The sequence below is a fragment of the Bos indicus genome, chromosome 8, assembly GCF_029378745.1.
Source record: "Bos indicus isolate NIAB-ARS_2022 breed Sahiwal x Tharparkar chromosome 8, NIAB-ARS_B.indTharparkar_mat_pri_1.0, whole genome shotgun sequence".
Classification (NCBI taxonomy): Eukaryota; Metazoa; Chordata; class Mammalia; order Artiodactyla; family Bovidae; genus Bos; species Bos indicus.
In genome coordinates this window covers 105,095,604-105,113,388 of record NC_091767.1, presented here as the reverse complement: position 1 = coordinate 105,113,388, position 17,785 = coordinate 105,095,604, and positions in this window count along the sequence as shown.

The following is a 17,785-nucleotide window of genomic DNA, read 5'->3' as shown; positions in this document are numbered from 1 at the left end:
AGACTTCTAAATAGAAGTCGTTATGTAAACACTCTGAAGCTTTCCTAATTCTGACTAATACATATCTATCGGTATGAATCTGTAATGCTTTGAATTACACACAGTTTTTAAAGTAAAGGCAGATTATCTTTTAAGGAAAATATATTAATTTAAACTAGAGTTGCCAAGTAGGTGTCTCTAGGGACATATCTTAGTGAATGAAGACAAGTGATTTGTAATAAGCTTATCAGGGGTTGGTATGTAAAGTGCTTGAGAAAGGCTTGTTCTCTTATGGTGTTTAAACATTCCTTCCAACGATATCAAAGTTATTTATTTGCTAAGCAAATCCTTTCTCTCAAAAGAGTGTGGTGGTAAGCTTAATTCATTGACATGTATTTCTTACTCATGCAATTGTACAATTATTCAAACATTTAAGACACTAAATTCACAGAGTTCTCTTTAAGATGCTTTGGAAGAACATAAGCAAGTAAAAAAGGAAAAAAGCAAGACTGTCACTTGATTTTTTAAGTACTTGATTTCTTACCAATTTTAGATATTTCCATAGTAAGAACTTTATTGAGGCTGGAATGAGGGGGGAGATAGGAGAAAGTTACAGATGTGAAGAAAGTTTCACCAGATGTTTAACCACAGTTAAACTTTTCTCCACTAGGCATTTGGCAAGATCCTCCAAAGAGAGATATCCCACTTTTTCTTACAGCTTACACTATGTGTACTACTATTTCTACATATTAACATCCCATCATAACTCAGCTTTTACTGTCAGGAATACATCAGTGAGAAATATTTTTACACCTCGGCCAGGGAGGGAAAAGCTTTCCTGCACTCCACCACACAGGACACCCATTCTTCTGTGAAACATTTCTCCTCTATGACTCTCTGTCTGCAAATCACACCCCGGAGCTGCATCCACAGAACGTGTCCTCTGAACTCTTGCTTCATCACCTGGCTGCAAGAAAACTACCTCTACATCATCAGAAGAGGTTCTACCGTGAAGCATAAAAGAAAAAGACGATGGAGTTGGGCAGACTTGGCTTTAAATCCAAACTATATGACCACAGGCAAGGCCTTTATCTTCTCTGACCTCAGTTTTCTCAGCACTTTTGGGAGAGTTGAATGAAAAATATATAGAAAGCTTTTAGCTTAATGCCCCATATGAAGGCTCCATAGTGGTACATGATCATCACCATCATAACCATCATTATCATCTTGGTTAAGGGATATGGTCTGTGTCCTGGGGCTCCTTGGAATTGAACTTATGACTTTGATTTCTCAGGGTCATGAAACGTGAGATAAATTTTCTTTTATTCATTTTATAAGTTTTTACTGATCATGAGGGCTTCCCTGGTGGTTCAGTGGTAAGGAATCTGTCTGCAATGCAGGAGACTATCTGGGTCAGGAAGTTCCCCTGGAGAAGGAAATGGCAACTCACTCCAGTGTCCTTGTCTGGGAAATCCCATGGACAGAGGAGCATGGCAGGTTATAGCCCATGGGGTCGTGAGAGTCAGACATGATTTAGCAAATAAACCACCACCACATCAATCATGTGCTCCTCCCCAGTTTCTGGGAATAAGCAATACACATAAAATGAACTTATGTATAAGTTCTTGATTTTGCTTTTAGTTTAAAAGATATTGATAACGTCTTTGTTAATATAACAAAAGCGTGTGTGTGCATGCTAAGTAAGTCGCTTCAGTCATGTCTGATACTTTGTGACCCTATGGCCTGGAGAATTCCCTGGACTGTCCATGGGGTCGCAAAGAGTCAGACACAACTGAGCAACCTTCACTTTCACTTCATAAAGTGAACAGTGTCCTCTGCATCTTACACTCAATTAAGCAATGGCTCATATAGAAACTAGCAGTTATGATTGGAAAATGTTATCCTAGGTGGAAAATGTCTGCTAAGGTTCTACTGCTAAGGTTCTGCCCAGTTATTGTGAGAAAGGCTCTCATGTAGGTATGTGTATTGATTTTGGTTGAGGGAATGGATTAAGACTTCAGGGATGCAGTAACTAGAGAGCTAAGCATGAATGAGAATTAACCAGGTGTGAGTAAGGAGGGGTGGGCATTCCAGATAGAAGAGGCAGTACTTAGGAAGACTTAGAGATGAAAAGGAGCAAGCCATGATGAAGAAAATATAGTGTGGCTGGAGAAAGTGCTCAAGGAAGACATGAGTCTTTAAGGGGAGATGGGAGAAGTGGGTGGACCTCAGATTACACAGGGTTTGGTTGGCCATTCAGTGAAGGACCTTGGTCCTTATATAGGGAGGAATGGGCAACCATTTAAGTGTTTGGGAAAGAGAGTAACAAAAACAAAATGCATTTTTAAAGATGAACTGGCTATGGAAAGTGTAGAGGGGACGGAGTATGACTGTGGGGCTTTCATTATGGCTTCTTTATTTAGATGATGTTTATGGTCTGTTGTCACTCTGCTTATTTAACTTATATGCAGAGTACATCATGAGAAACGCTGGGCTGGAAGAAGCACAAGATGGAATCAAGATTGCCAGGAGAAATATCAGCAACCTCAGACATGCAGATGACACCACCGTTATGGCAGAAAGAGAAGAGGAACTAAAAACCCTCTTGATGAAAGTGAAAGAGGAGAGTGAAAAAGTTGCCTTGAAGCTCAAAATTCAGAAAATGAAGATCATGGCATCTGGTCCCATCACTTCATGGGAAATAGGTGGAGAAATAGTGGAAACAGTGTCAGACTTTATTTTTCTGGGCTCCAAAATCACTGCAGATGGTGACTGCAGCCATGAAATTAAAAGACGCTTCCTCCTTGGAAGAAAAGTTATGACCAACCTAGATAGCATATTCAAAAGCAGAGACATTACTTTGCCAACAAAGGTCTGTCTAGTCAAGGCTATGGCTTTTCCAGTGGTCACGTATGGGTGTGAGAGTTGGACTGTGAAGAAAGCTGAGCGCGGAAGAATTGATGCTTTTGAACTGTGGTGCTGGAGAAGACTCTTGAGAGTCCCTTGGACTGCAAGGAGATCCAACCAGTCCATTCTAAAGGAGATCAGTCCTGGGTGTTCATTGGAAGGACTGATGCTGGCTGAAACTCCAATACTTTGGCCACCTCATTCGAAGAGTTGACTCATTGGAAAAGACCCTGATGCTGGGAGGGATTGGGGACAGGAGGAGAAGGGGACAATAGAGGATGAGATGGGTGGATAGCATCACCAACTTGATGCACATGAGTTTGGGTGAACTCCAGGAGTTGGTGATGGACAGGGAGGCCTGGCGTGCTGCGATTCATGGGGTCACAAAGAATCGGACATGACTGAGCAACTGAACTGAACTCAACTGATGGTCTATTCACCTGAAATCCTGATTTTGCTTTTAGTTTCGATGGTATCAATAATGTCTTTGTTAATTTAACAAAGGCATGTGTTCACTGTTAAGTCGCTTCAATTGTGTCTGACTCTGAGACCCTATGGACTGTATATAGCTCAGCCGGCTCCTCTGTCCATGGGATTCTCCAGGCAAGAATACTGGAGTGGATCGCCAGGCCCTCCTTGGGGATCTTCCAGCCCCAGGGATTGAACCTGCATCTCTCGGGACTCCTATACAGCAGGCAGATTTCTTGCTCCTGAACCACCGGGGAAGCCCTAACAAAGGCATAGATAAATATAAAATATTTGTTCCTGATAAGAACAAAACCTCTTTTGTGATGAGCCGTGTAGAACAACTTTTTGTGTTATCCAGTTAAGCAAATGAGAGATGGGATGGGGTGGGAGGTGGGAGGGAGGGTCAGGATGGGGAACACATGTACACCCATGGCTGATTCATGTGAATGTATGACAAAACCACCACAATATTGGAAAGTAATTAGCTTCCAATTAAAAATTTTTTAAGTTAAATAAATTAATAAATGAGTAATAGAAAGTAAAAAAAAGACAACTTTTCTATCTCATGTGAATATATTATGCATAAATTAAAATTCTGTTGGAAACTTAAAAAGTATGAATGTGGGGAAACGTTATAAGATTACTGCAGTAAGAGAGAGTGACAGCCACTTGGATGAAGATGGGAACAGAGAGAAGTGGGCTTGCCAGTTCACCCTTGATAAGGGCCCAGGTGAGATGGCCGAATCCTTAACATATGGAGCCACCGCCTGCCAGTCTATTTTGGGGACTGGGAAAGCACTGAAGCTGAGATGAAAGAGGTGGTAACATGTGCTTCACAATTAAATCATCTCAGTGATGCTTACAAACCTATACATTCATCAATTCATTCATTTATTTTCTTATCAAGCATTTATATTTAGGAGGATCTGTGAAAATTGCTAGACTATAGATGATGTAAGACTTTGGGACCAGATTTGCCTCTATAACTAAGCTTTGTCCCATTCTAACAGCATAGATGAAATGAAAAATACTTTAAAACAAGACACTGTAATTTAGATCATATGTGAAATGGGAAAGGAAAGGAAAGGAAAGTTAATGTATACATGGCTAAGGATGGCAGACTCTAGACCAAATCCCGGGACAAGTCAACAGGAAGAGACCCTCAAAGTAACACCACAAAAGATAGCATGGTCTTACATGGTTGAGGAAAATCTTCTCTGAGATCATGTTAAGTGAGTGACTGATTTCTATTAAAAAAACAAACAAACAAACAAACCATAAACTAAGTGTTCATCCATTTCTCCTCTTTCAAAGTAGAAGGCTGTGCCCAGAAGACTCCCAACAGAGCAGGGCCCGCTGGCCACTCTGCCCGTTCTGATGGGCTGGGGACATCCAGACTCACAGAGCCAGAGCTCACAGTGGTTTCTGCTCTGCTCTCTGGATAATCTAATTATGCAGCAAAGACAAAATTGTAGGCCAGCCAGATTTTAAAGATTCCTCCCTTTAAATTCTGCTGCCACCAGCTCCTTTGACTTATATCAAAATGGTGTCCCATCTCTTTCAGCCACGTTGTCACAAATTTATTATCTAGACTGATGATGACATCATTTGGAGAGGGACCAGGGCTGCGGTCATCTAGCTCCTCTTTCCGCATTACATAGGCAGCTTCTTCTCTCCCCTTTCAGGTCATTAATTTTTTAAGAGAGGGATTGCTTTAAATATCCAGAGTGCTGCTTTCAGCTGTGACACAGAGAAGGTTTCCCCTTTCAGTGCCTACAGCACGTGCCTGCTTCTGATTGAAGGCGGCTTGCCCAAGTGGGCATTTGAGATCCCTCAAAGTGTCTCCTGAGAAGTCCTTGGTCAAAGTCATGCTAAAGGCACTTGTTAACTTTATTTCCCATTTGGAAAGAGCAGGAGAGCCAGTTTGGGGTTGCAGATAATGGAATACAACTCAGAAGATGAGAACAGCTTCTTCACAGATTCATCACTGGGCATTAATCATTCCTTTATGGGTTAGCACCCTTCTCTGTGAAATAGCAATGTTTCCATCACCCGTCTCCAACTTCCAGATTGTAGGTAGACTTGGAAGTAGTGGCAAGCTTTGTAACAGCACTTTGAAGCTCATACTTTTCACAGGTAGATGTTGAGTGTCGACTATAAGGCGAATACTATGTTAAGCACCAGATATACAGTTGTGAAGACAATAGGCTTACGTGTCATTAGGAGCCTTATAATATAGTTGGAAAGACAGATGATAAACAGTTCAGTTCAGTTCGTCACTCAGTCACGTCCACTCTTTGTGACTCCATGAATCACAGATAAACAGGGAGGCATACAAATAAGTATATAGTTACAAACTGAAAAATGCTCTGAACGGAGGGGTTGGGGGTATCATGGTATGACAACGTACACTGAGGAAAGGGGAGTAGACAGAGTCCTTCCTTGTTGTCTATAGGAATTGGTTCCAGGGCCCACACAGATAGCAAAATCCAAGGATGCTCAAGTCTCTTATTTGAAATGGTGCAATATTTGAATACAATCTATGCACATCCTCCCTTATACTTTATATCATCTCTGAAAAGTGAAAGTGTTGGTTGCTTAGTTGAGGGACCTATGGACTGTAGCCCTCCAGGCTCCTCTGTCCATGGGATTCTCCAGGCAAGAATACTGGAGTGGATAGCCATTCCCTTTTCCAGGGAATATTGCCAACCCAGGAACAGAACGGGGGTCTCTTCCTTGCAGGCAGATTCTTTACTGTCTGAGTCACCAGGGAAGACCTGCTTACCTATAATACCTGCTGCTGCTGCTAAGTCGCTTCAGTCACGTCCGACTCTGTGTGACCCCATAGATGGCAGCCCACCAGGCCCCGCCGTCCCTGGGATTCTCCAGGCAAGAACACTGGAGTGGGTTGCCATTTCCTCCTCCAATGTATGAAAGTGAAAAGTGAAAGTGAAGTCGTTCAGTCATGTCCAACTCTTAGCAACCCCATGGACTGCAGCCTACCAGGCTCCTCCGTCCATGGGATTTTCCAGGCAAGAGTACTGGAGTGGGTTGCCATTGCCTTCTCCGCTATAATACCTAATACAATGTAAATGCTATGTAAATAGTTGTAAACGAACTGCAAATACTATAAAATAGTTACCTCTGTGTGACAAAGTCAAGTTTTCCTTTTGGGGCCTTTCTGGGGTTTTTTTTTCTTTGGATATTTTGATCTGAGGTTGGTTGAATCTGCAGATGAGGAACTTGGATGCGTTAAGCACTAACTGCACAGTGGTCTGGGAAATTCTCACTGAGCAGTTCACACTTAGATACAGGCGTGAAGGCTTCCCAGGTGGTGCTAGTGGTAAAGAGTCTGTCTGCCAATGTAGATGAAAAAGATATGGCTTCAATCCGATCCCTGGGTCTGGAAGATCCCCTGGAGGAGAAAATGGCAATCCACTCTAGTATCCTTGCCTGGAGAATCCCATGGACAGAGGAGCCTGGTGGGCTACAGTCCACAGGATCATAGTCAGACGTGACTGAGTGACTTAGCATGCACACAATGAAGGCTGAGAAAGACTTGGCCATGCAGAAGGTATATGTGTGAGGTGTGTGTGTGTGTGTGTGTGTGTGTGTGTGTGTGTGTGTGTGTGTGTCCATATAATGCCTTGGTCAAAAAATTCATTTAGGTTTTTCCATAAACTCTTGGAAAAAACCTGAATGAACTTTTTGGCCAAGCCAGTACATGTACAAGGGGGGAAAGACTGGTGTTTCAGGCAGTAGAACCAACTTGCATGAAGGACGTTAAGTGGAAAATAATTTGGTGTGCTTAAGGAACCAAACTGGTGTGACTGGAGGCCAAAAAAGAAGGGGCTGGAGAGTATCATCCACATAGAAGACATAACAGTTCAATGTTTGGGAAACAACTGAGGGACTATGGTTAAGCTAAAATGCATCCAAATAATAGATAAGATTTTCCAATCAAATTGCCAAGCATGAAGGACATGTTGGCAGTGGCTGCAGAAATGAATGTGTCTGGTGCCTTGTCCTCAGATAGCTCACAATTTTCTAAAATATGTAGGGACACAAGGAGCCACAAATCACTATAAACACAAGATAAAGTAAATAAATGCTAAAAAACGGTGGATGTAAAATGTTATGGAGGACAAAAGAGGGAGAGTTCACACCTCTTGGAGTGGGTTTGCATATGAATGAAAACTTCCTGGAGAAGGTGGCATTTAAGCTTTTTCTTGAAGACAATCATATTTCTCCCATGATTCTGCCATTTGTAACCATGTCATTGTCTGTTTTATTTATTTATTTTTACTTTCTATTGAGGTATCTGGTGTGGTCAGCTGGAAAGTAGGAATAATTAAATGATAGGAGGTCAAGATTACCTTCCAACTCTTGTTTTTCTCCTTTTCTTCTGCAATAAACCAAAGAGGAGGAGAGAAAGGGGGATAAATCTCCATGTGACTTTTTTCTACCTAGACTGCTATATCTCAGCCCCACCCTAGTTCCCACCCATACTTAAAATTGATAAAGGTGACTTATCCATTCATTGATCTACTTGTTAAAACCATATTGATATCTAAAAACATACTGATGCCCAGCAGAGTCTGAAGTATCATAATCACTCAGTAAATCCTTGCTAAATGAATCAAAGATAAGGGCTAAAGGAAATTTAAGGCAGAGGCAACAATGCATGCAGGGTCACATGTCTTGAAACATGTTCCAAGAAATGAAAATTATCATACTTGGGCTGGAAGAAAGAACATAAAGTAGAAGCTTGAGGGGGATAACCCTAGAGTGATAGACAGCAACTAGATGATATAGTTGAATTTAAAATGCTGACCTCAAGACTATGGAGCATCCACTGTGGGGTTTTAAGCAGCTTAAAATAATAGTACCACCTCCAAATGAAACAATAAACAAACTAAAAGACACTGGAAGGAACCACGTGATCTGTTTTTCAGCTCCTGAAATGTACGCATGCAATGAAAGGGAAGTCACCATTTCCTTCCAGATTTCATAAAGGTAGAATGTGCATACAAGATGGTTTAATTTAGGTTTGAATTGCAAATATTTCATAGTTTTTGATATCTATACTAATTAAAATTTTTCTCTTACCTATTCAAGGCCAATCAAAAAGACTATTTTCAACTAGGATTTTAAGTCAAATACCATTTTTTAAAAATATGGCTCGTACAGAAACACCTTTCAGCAAGGTGACCAGGGAACTTAATTTACCTGAGAAAAAACATTCCTAGAGATTACCATCTGCCCATTGTTTGCAAAGTGTTATTATTAATGTGAAAGTGTTAGTTCCTCAGTTGTGTTTGAGTCTGTGACACCAGGGACTGTAGCTCACCAGGCTTCTCTGTCTGTGGAATTCTCCAGGCAAGAATACTGGAGTGGGTAGCCATTCCCTTCTCCAGGGTATCTTCCCAACGCAGGGATCGAACTGGGATGTCCCACATTGCAGGCAGATTCTTGACCATCTGAGTCACCTAAGAGCTGCATTTAAATTGCTTGGGATGGTATGGAAGATATCCATATTTTTTCTCCATCTCTTCGTGGCCTCATCTAATACAGTATAAGACACACTGCCCAGGGAGGTCTTCCTGTAACTTAGAGTTAAGGCTAAATGACAATCATCCGTGGCTCACTTTTCTTTTCAGACTTTTTCTACACTTAAATATAAAACCAACACTTCCCTTTGAGGACTCACTAGGAAAAGCTGTATCTTTCCTATGTCCGGAGGTGTTGGAAAAACGATTCAACAGCGTTGGCCCTTTGGTGAACCATGCAGTAAGGCCGTGAGCCCTGTTGCAGATTATGAGGTGAAGGAAATGGTCAGGCAGGTCAGTGAGAAACTAGACAGGTGAGGTATGCACGAGACATTTGAGGAAAATGAAGACTGAGTCCTCTGATAGAAAGTAGTCCGAATTGTACTTGCCACAGGTTTTGTTTTTTTGTTTTTTGTTTAGTATAATTGCTTTACCATGTTGCGTTAGTTTCTGCTGTACAACAAAACGAATCAGCTTTATGTATACATATATCCCCTCCCTCTTGCGGCTCTGCCCCCCACCCCGCTCCCCTATCCCACCCGCTAGGTCACCGCAGAGCGCCAAGCTGAATTTCCTGTGCTATACAGCAGCTTTCTACTAGCTATCTATGTTATACATGACAGACAGACACACACACACACATACACACACACACGTATGTCAATGCTACCCTCTCAATTTGTCCCACCCTCCCCTTCCCCCGCTTTGTCCACCTGTTGGTTCTCCATGTCTGAGTCTTTACTTTATTCCTAACCTGCATATAGGTTCATTGGTACATTTTTCTGGAGAAGGCAATGACACCCAACTCCAGTACTCTTGCCTGGAAAATCCCACGGATGGAGGAGCCTGGTGGGCTGCAGTCCATGGGGTCTCTAAGAGTTGGACACGACTGAGAGACTTCACTTTCACTTTTCACTTTCCTGCATTGGAGAAGGAAATGGCAACCCACTCCAGTGTTCTTGCCTGGAGAATCTGCTGCCATCTATGGGGTTGCAGAGTCGGACATGACTGAAGCGACTTAGCAGCAGCAGCAGCAGCAGCAGTACATTTTTCTAGATTCCATATATATGTATTAATAATATACAATATTTGTTTTTCTTTCTCTGACTTACTTCACTCTGTATGACAGACTCTAAGTTCATCCAGCTGCTGCTGCTGGTGCTGCTAAGTCGCTTCACTCGGGTCTGACTCTTAGCGACCCATGGACTGCAGCCTACCAGGCTCCTCTGCCCATGGGATTTTCCAGGCAAGAGTACTGGAGTAGGCTGCCATTGCCTTCTCCCAGAAGTTCATCCAGCTACAGGGGTTTTTATAATTTATTGTATGGTGTAAACCTACAACTATATATTGATCTAATTTTCTGTTAATACTTTAAAATTTTCCAATAACCCTTTCATTATCAATAAAATTTTAAAAAAAGAAAGTATATATTTAAAAAAGAAATTTAGTTCTTTGGTCCATTTTTTGATTGGGTCATTTATTTTGCTGGAGTTGAGCTGTAGGAGTTGCTTGTATATTTTTGAGATTAGTTGTTTGTCAGTTGCTTCATTTACTATTATTTTCTCCCATTCTGAAGGCTGTCTTTTCACCTTGCTAATAGTTTCCTTTGATGTGCAGAAGCTTTTAAGGTTAATTAGGTTCCATTTGTTTATTTTTGCTTTTATTTCCAATATTCTGGGAGGTGGGTCATAGAGGATCCTGCTGTGATGTATGTCAGAGAGTGTTTTGCCTATGTTCTCCTCTAGGAGTTTTATAGTTTCTGGTCTTACGTTGAGATCTTTAATCCATTTTGAGTTTATTTTTGTGTATGGTGGTAGAAAGTGTTCTAGTTTCATTCTTTTACAAGTGGTTGACGAGTTTTCCCAGCACCACTTGTTAAAGAGATTGTCTTTAATCCATTGTATATTCTTGCCTCCTTTGTCAAAGATAAGGTGTCCATATGTGCATGGATTTATCTCTGGGCTTTCTATTTTGTTCCATTGATCTATATTTCTGTCTTTGTGCCAGTACCATACTGTCTTGATAACTGTGGCTTTGTAGTAGAGCCTGAAGTCAGGTAGGTTGATTCCTCCAGTTCCATTCTTCTTTCTCAAGATCGCTTTGGCTATTCGAGGTTTTTTGTATTTCCATACAAATTGTGAAATTATTTGTTCTAGCTCTGAGAATACTGTTGGTAGCTTGATAGGGATTGCATTGAATCTATAAATTGCCTTGGGTAGTATACTCATTTTCACTATATTGATTCTTCCAATCCATGAACATGGTATATTTCTCCATCTGTTAGTGTCCTCTTTGATTTCTTTCACCAGTGTTTTATAGTTTTCTATATATAGGTCTTTAGTTTCTTTAGGTAGATATATTCCTAAGTATTTTATTCTTTCCGTTGCAATGGTAAATGGAATTGTTTCCTTAATTTCTCTTTCTGTTTTCTCATTATTAGTGTATAGGAATGCAAGGGATTTCTGTGTGTTGATTTTATATCCTGCAACTTTACTATAGTCATTGATTAGCTCTAGTAATTTTCTGGTGGAGTCTTTAGGGTTTTCTATGTAGAGGATCATGTCATCTGCAAATAGTGAGTTTTACTTCTTCTTTTCCAAATGGGCCAAAGAACTAAATAGACATTTCTCCAAAGAAGACATACAGATGGCTAACAAACACATGAAAAGATGCTCAACATCACTCATTATCAGAGAAATGCAAATCAAAACCACTATGAGGTACCATTTCACACCAGTCAGAATGGCTGCGATCCAAAAGTCTACAAATAATAAATGCTGGAGAGGGTGTGGAGAAAAGGAAACCCTCTTACACTGTTGGTGGGAATGCAAACTAATACAGCCACTATGGAGAACAGTGTGGAGATTCCTTAAAAAACTGGAAATAGAACTGCCTTATGATCCAGCAATCCCACTGCTGGGCATACACACTGAGGAAACCAGAAGGGAAAGAGACACGTGTACCCCAATGTTCATCGCAGCACTGTTTATAATAGCCAGGACATGGAAGCAACCTAGATGTCCATCAGCAGATGAATGGATAAGAAAGCAGTGGTACATATACACAATGGAGTATTACTCAGCCATTAAAAAGAATACATTTGAATCAGTTCTAATGAGGTGGATGAAACTGGAGCCTATTATACAGAGTGAAGTAAGCCAGTAGGAAAAACACCAATACAGTATACTAATGCATATATATGGAATTTAGAAAGATGGTAACAATAACCCTGTGTACGAGACAGCAAAAGAGACACCGATGTATAGAACAGTCTTATGGACTCTGTGGGAGAGGGAGAGGGTGGGAAGATTTGGGAGAATGGCATTGAAACATGTAAAATATCATGTATGAAACGAGATGCCAGTCCAGGTTCGATGCACGATACTGGATACTTGGGGCTAGAACACTGGGACGACCCAGAGGGATGGTATGGGGAGGGAGGAGGGAGGAGGGTTCAGGATGGGGAACACATGTATACCTGTGGCAGATTCATTTTGATATCTGGCAAAACTAATACAATTATGTAAAGTTTAAAAATAAAATAAAAAAAATAAAAAATAAATTAAGTACTGAGTTTCTGAATCCATTTCAAAATATTTTTAGAGATTGTTTTGAGATGGTTGCTAGACAATGATGATTCGGTATGAACAGGGACAGAAGGAGTGGTTCAATGTCATTTGGAAATATCTAGATTTTTAGTGGCTTTCCTTCAAAGGAGCTCCTTTTGTTAATTGGATAGTTTTCTATTCTGTGCCATAGTAGAATGAGATGGAGAAAGTATACAATTTTGCAGCATCTAAATTTAGTACCATACATAGATAAACACATTTGATAAGTTTTTGTCTTGTAAAAAAATTTTGTTGAAAAAGCCATTTAGCTAAGTTGAAGGAAAAGATACTCCCTGTTAGAAATATTTGAGTTGAAGTATTTATGTATTTAATGTGAAAGACAGAGGTGATAATTTCCTCTGAGCTTCCTGGGTACCTCTGTATCTGCTGAGAATTTTCTCAATATTATAGTCTATAAACAGAGTCAATTGAAGGTGTCAACAATTAAAATAAAACCCATAATATTTAAAAGATTATAAGCAATTTGTAGAAAATATTAAAATAATATCACACTAAGAACAAAAGAATGTGCTTCAAATGTATTAGTGATACCATATTAGATATAGATGTTACAAAGGTCATTATATTATCTAAATACTTACTGATAAAAATTGTTTACTTTTTCCCAGATAATCAATACATGGAATTTTTAAAAAGAACATTCCTGAAAGTGTATGTGAACCTATGTTAGTTTTTTTTTTTAAACTTAATTTTTAAAAGTATTTTTTTGCCCATTTTAAGGTCTATTAATATATTAAAATGAATATGTTAGGAAAAAAACTCACAGAATTCCAAAAAAATCTATAGTTGTACGTTTATTAGCAAACTGACCCCAGCAATACATTAATGGGACATCTGTCATGATCAAGTGGGATTTATTTCAGAGATGAAAGAATTTTTCAATATCCACAAATCAATCAAATGTGATACAACACATTAACAGATTGAAGAATAAATACCATATGATTATCTCATGTATGTAGAAAAAATTTTTGACAAAATTCAACACAGATTTGTCATGAAAGCTCTCCAGAAAGTGGGCACAGAGGGAACCTATTTCAACATAATAAAGGCCATAGATGATAAACCCACAGCAAACATTCTCAGCAGTGAAAAACTGAAAGCATTTCCTTTAAGAAAGGGAACAAGACAAGGGTGCCCAATCTTGCCACTATCATTCAATACAGTTTTGTAATTCCTAGCCACAGCAATCAGAAAAGAAAAAGAAAGGAATCCAAATTGGAAAAAATAAAAAAATAAAACTGTCACTCTTTGCAGATGACATGATACTTTACACAGATGCCACCAGGGAACTACAAGAGCTAATCTATTACTCTGGTAAAGTTGAAGGCTACAAAATTAATACACAGAAATCTCTTGCATTCTTATACACTAACAATGAAGGATAAGAAAGAGAAATTAAGGAAATAAACCCATTTACTATTACAACAAAAAGAATAAAGTACCTAGGAATAAACTTGACTAAGGAGGCAAAAGACCTGTATGCATAAAACTATGATACACTGATGAAAAAAAATCGAAGCTCACACAAACAGATGGAGAGATATACCATGTTCTTGAACTTGAAGAAGCAATATTATGAAAATGACTACACTATCCAAAGCAATATGCAGATTCAATGCAATCCCTGTCAAATTACCAAAGGTATTCTGTTGAGGTCCTTTAATGGACCGGAACCTGGTGGTCCAGAGTCGACGATAAGAAAGTAAGGAGAGAGGCTGATATTCCTTGGTTTACACAGAAAGCCAATAAAGCCCTTGGCACAGGGCTTGCTCTGTTCACGGAGGCCTCAGGCGCCCTGTCGATGGGGTGAAGGTGCAGAGCGCCTTCTTGAGAGGGTCTTAGAAGCCCGGGCAGGAAAGTGAACTCAGAGAGCCGCTGCGCTCCAGGAGATCGGCCTGAAAAAGAGAGGAAGAGAGATGGAGAGAAAGAAAGAAAGACACAGGGACCAGAGCTCTGATGGAGCAAAGGTGTTTTAATCAACATGGTGTGGGCATATATACTGTAGTTATTCTCAGCAAAGATAAAGATTAAAATTCCAGACTTATAAAACACAGGCGATCCATATTAAAGAGAGAGAGAGAGTTGTAAACAATCACTTTTACCGTATGGTTCACAAGAAGGAAGAGGGTACTTATCACCATACAGAAACACTAATGAAGGAAATGCCTGGATTCCTCAGTCCCGGGAAAGGCTGAGTATTCAGGAATTAATAAGGAACAGAGAATTCCTGACAGATCCAAAACAGCACACAGGAAGCTTCCTGTTAAATGCTTCCTGACAGTATTCTTTCATAGAATTAGAAGAAAAAAATTTACAATATGTATAGAAACCAAAAGACCCAGAATAGCCAAAGCAATACTCAGAAAGAAAAACAGAGCTGGAGGAATCAGGCTCCCTGACTTCAGACTATGCTACAAAGCCACATCAATCAAGACAGAATGGTGCAATAGAACAGAACAGACAGCCCAGAGACAAAGCCACTCACCTCTGGTCACCTAATTCATAACAGAGGAGGTGACAATATACAATGGAGAAAAGACAGTTTCTTCAATACGTTGTGCTGGGAAAACTGGATAGCTACATGTAAAAGAAGTTATTAACAGAATGCTCCTAACACCATACACGAAAATAAACTCAAAACGGGTGAAAGACCTAAATGTAAGACTGGACACGATAAAACACTTAGAGAAAAACATAGGAAGAATGCTCTTTGACCTAAATCACAGCGAGATCTTTTATGACCCACCTCCTAGAATAATGAAAATAAAAACAAAAATAAACTAGTGGGACTTTAAACTTAAAAACTTCAGCAAAGCAAAGAAAACCATAACTGAGACAAAAAGACAACTCTCAGAATGGGAGAAAATATTTGCAAATGAAGCAAATGACAACAAGCAAATGACAATGTTTGTATATTTTAATCCTCAAAATATACAAACAATATCAAAAAAACAAACAACCTAATCAAAAAATGGGCAGAAGATCTAAGTAGCCCTTTCTTCAAAGAATATATACAGGTGGCCAAGAGGCACATGGAAAGGTCTCAGCATCATTAATGATTAGAGAAACGCAGATCGAAACTGCAATTAGGTATCACCTCACACCGGTAAGAATGGTCATCAAAAAATCTGCATACAATAAATGCTGGACAGGATATGTTGAAAGGGACCCCCCCTTACACTCAATACAGCTACTATGGAGAAGAGTGTGGAAGTTCCTTAAAAAACTAAAAATAGAACTACCATATGACCCAGCTATCCCACTCCTGGGCATATACCCAGTGGAAACCGTAGTTCAAAAAGACACATGTTCCCCGAAGTTCACTGCAACACTATTTACAAGAGCCAGGGCATGGAAGCAACCTAAATATTCATCAACAGGTGAATGGATAAAGAAGATGCTGTGCTATATGATGTAATATTACTCAGCCATAAAAAGGAACAAAACTGTGTTGTTTGCAAAGTTGTGGATGAACCAAGAGACTGTCATACAGAGTGGAGTAAGTTAGAAAGAGAAAATCAGATATCATGTATTAATGCATATGGGTAGAATCTAGAAAAATGATATAGGTGATCTTGTTTGTAAAGCAGAAATAGAGACACATACACAGAGAACAATTTATGGATACCAAGGGAGAAAGGGGGACGAGATGAATTGGGAGATTGGGATTGACATTTACACACTACTGTGTATAAATGGTACCCCACTCCAGTACTCTTGCCTGGAAAATCCCATGGATGGAGGAGCCTGGTAGGCTGCAGTCCATGGGGTCGCTGAGAGTCGGACACGACTGAGTGACTTCACTTTCACTTTTCACTTCCATGCATTGGAGAACGAAATGGCAACCCACTCCAGTGTTCTTGCCTGGAGAATCCCAGGGATGGGGGAGCCTGGTGGGCTGCCGTCTATGGGGTCGCACAGAGTCGGACACGACTGAAGCGACTTAGCAGCAGCATGTATAAGACAGATCACTAATGAGAACCTACTGCATAGCGCAGGGAGCTCTGCTCAGCTTTCTGTGGTGACCTAACTAGGAAAGAGATCCAGAAAAAGAGGGGATGTTTGTATACATGTGGCTGATTCACTTTGCAGTACGGCGGAAACTGACACAACAGCGTAAAGCAACTACATTTTTTAAAATACCTTAAAAAAATCCAGACCAAATAATCAGAGAAAGATAAATATGATATCACTTACATGTGAAATCTAAAATGAGATACAAATGAACTTATTTACAAAACAAAAACTGTCTCACAGACATAGACAATGATTTTATGGTTACCATAAGGGGAAAGGAGATGGGAGAGGGATGAATTAGGAGTTTGGGCTTAGCAGGTATAAACTACTTTATACAAAGTAGATCAGTGAATTCCTCCTGGAGAGCACAGAGAACTATATTCAATATCCTATAATCAACTATAATGAAGAAGAATGCATATATATGTATATGCATGCTAAATCACTCCAGTTGTGTCTGACTCTGAGCGACCCTATGGACTGTAGACTGCCCAGTTCCTCTGTCCATGGAATTCTTCCAGCAAGAATACTGGAGTGGGTTTCCATGTCCTCCTCCAGGGGATCTCCCCAACCCAGGGATTGAAACCGAGTTTCTTAAGTCTCCTGCACTGGCAGGCAGGTTCTTTACCACTAGCACCATCTGGGAAGCCTATAAATATATACACTGAACCAATTTGTTGTACACCAGAAATTAAGAACATTATAAATCAACTATAGATAAATAAAATATTAAAATAAAAAAATTTAGGAGCTTCAAGTCAGTGTTACATTCTGTCACTGGAAGTATGCAAGCAATGATTAGGTGACCAACACTCATTACATTGTGGGATCTAGTACAGGCTCTGCCGAAATAGGTAGCTGTTTGAGTTTGAACCAATCCCTTCCCGCTCTGGTCCCCAGTTTTCTCGACTATAATCTGAAGAAAAGGGAGTCATCTAAGGGAGGCAGCATCCCCTCAGACACTGAAGTGTCCCAGGGGCCTGCATTAGCCCTCCAGGGGATGGATGAGGGCACCAAATCTTCCATGGCTTAGCTGATGTCATGCCTTCCAAATCACCATTGATGAAATTGACCAGGAGAAAGCTATGTCAACTCTCCTCCTAATACAGCTTCCAGTAATAAATTTGGAGATATCTCCAGTAATGGGCGTGAGCTCAGCTTACTGGACCTGTTTTTCTCAGAATAGCTTTATGGAGCACTGCTCCTCACAAGCAGATGCCTGCTTTTATCACG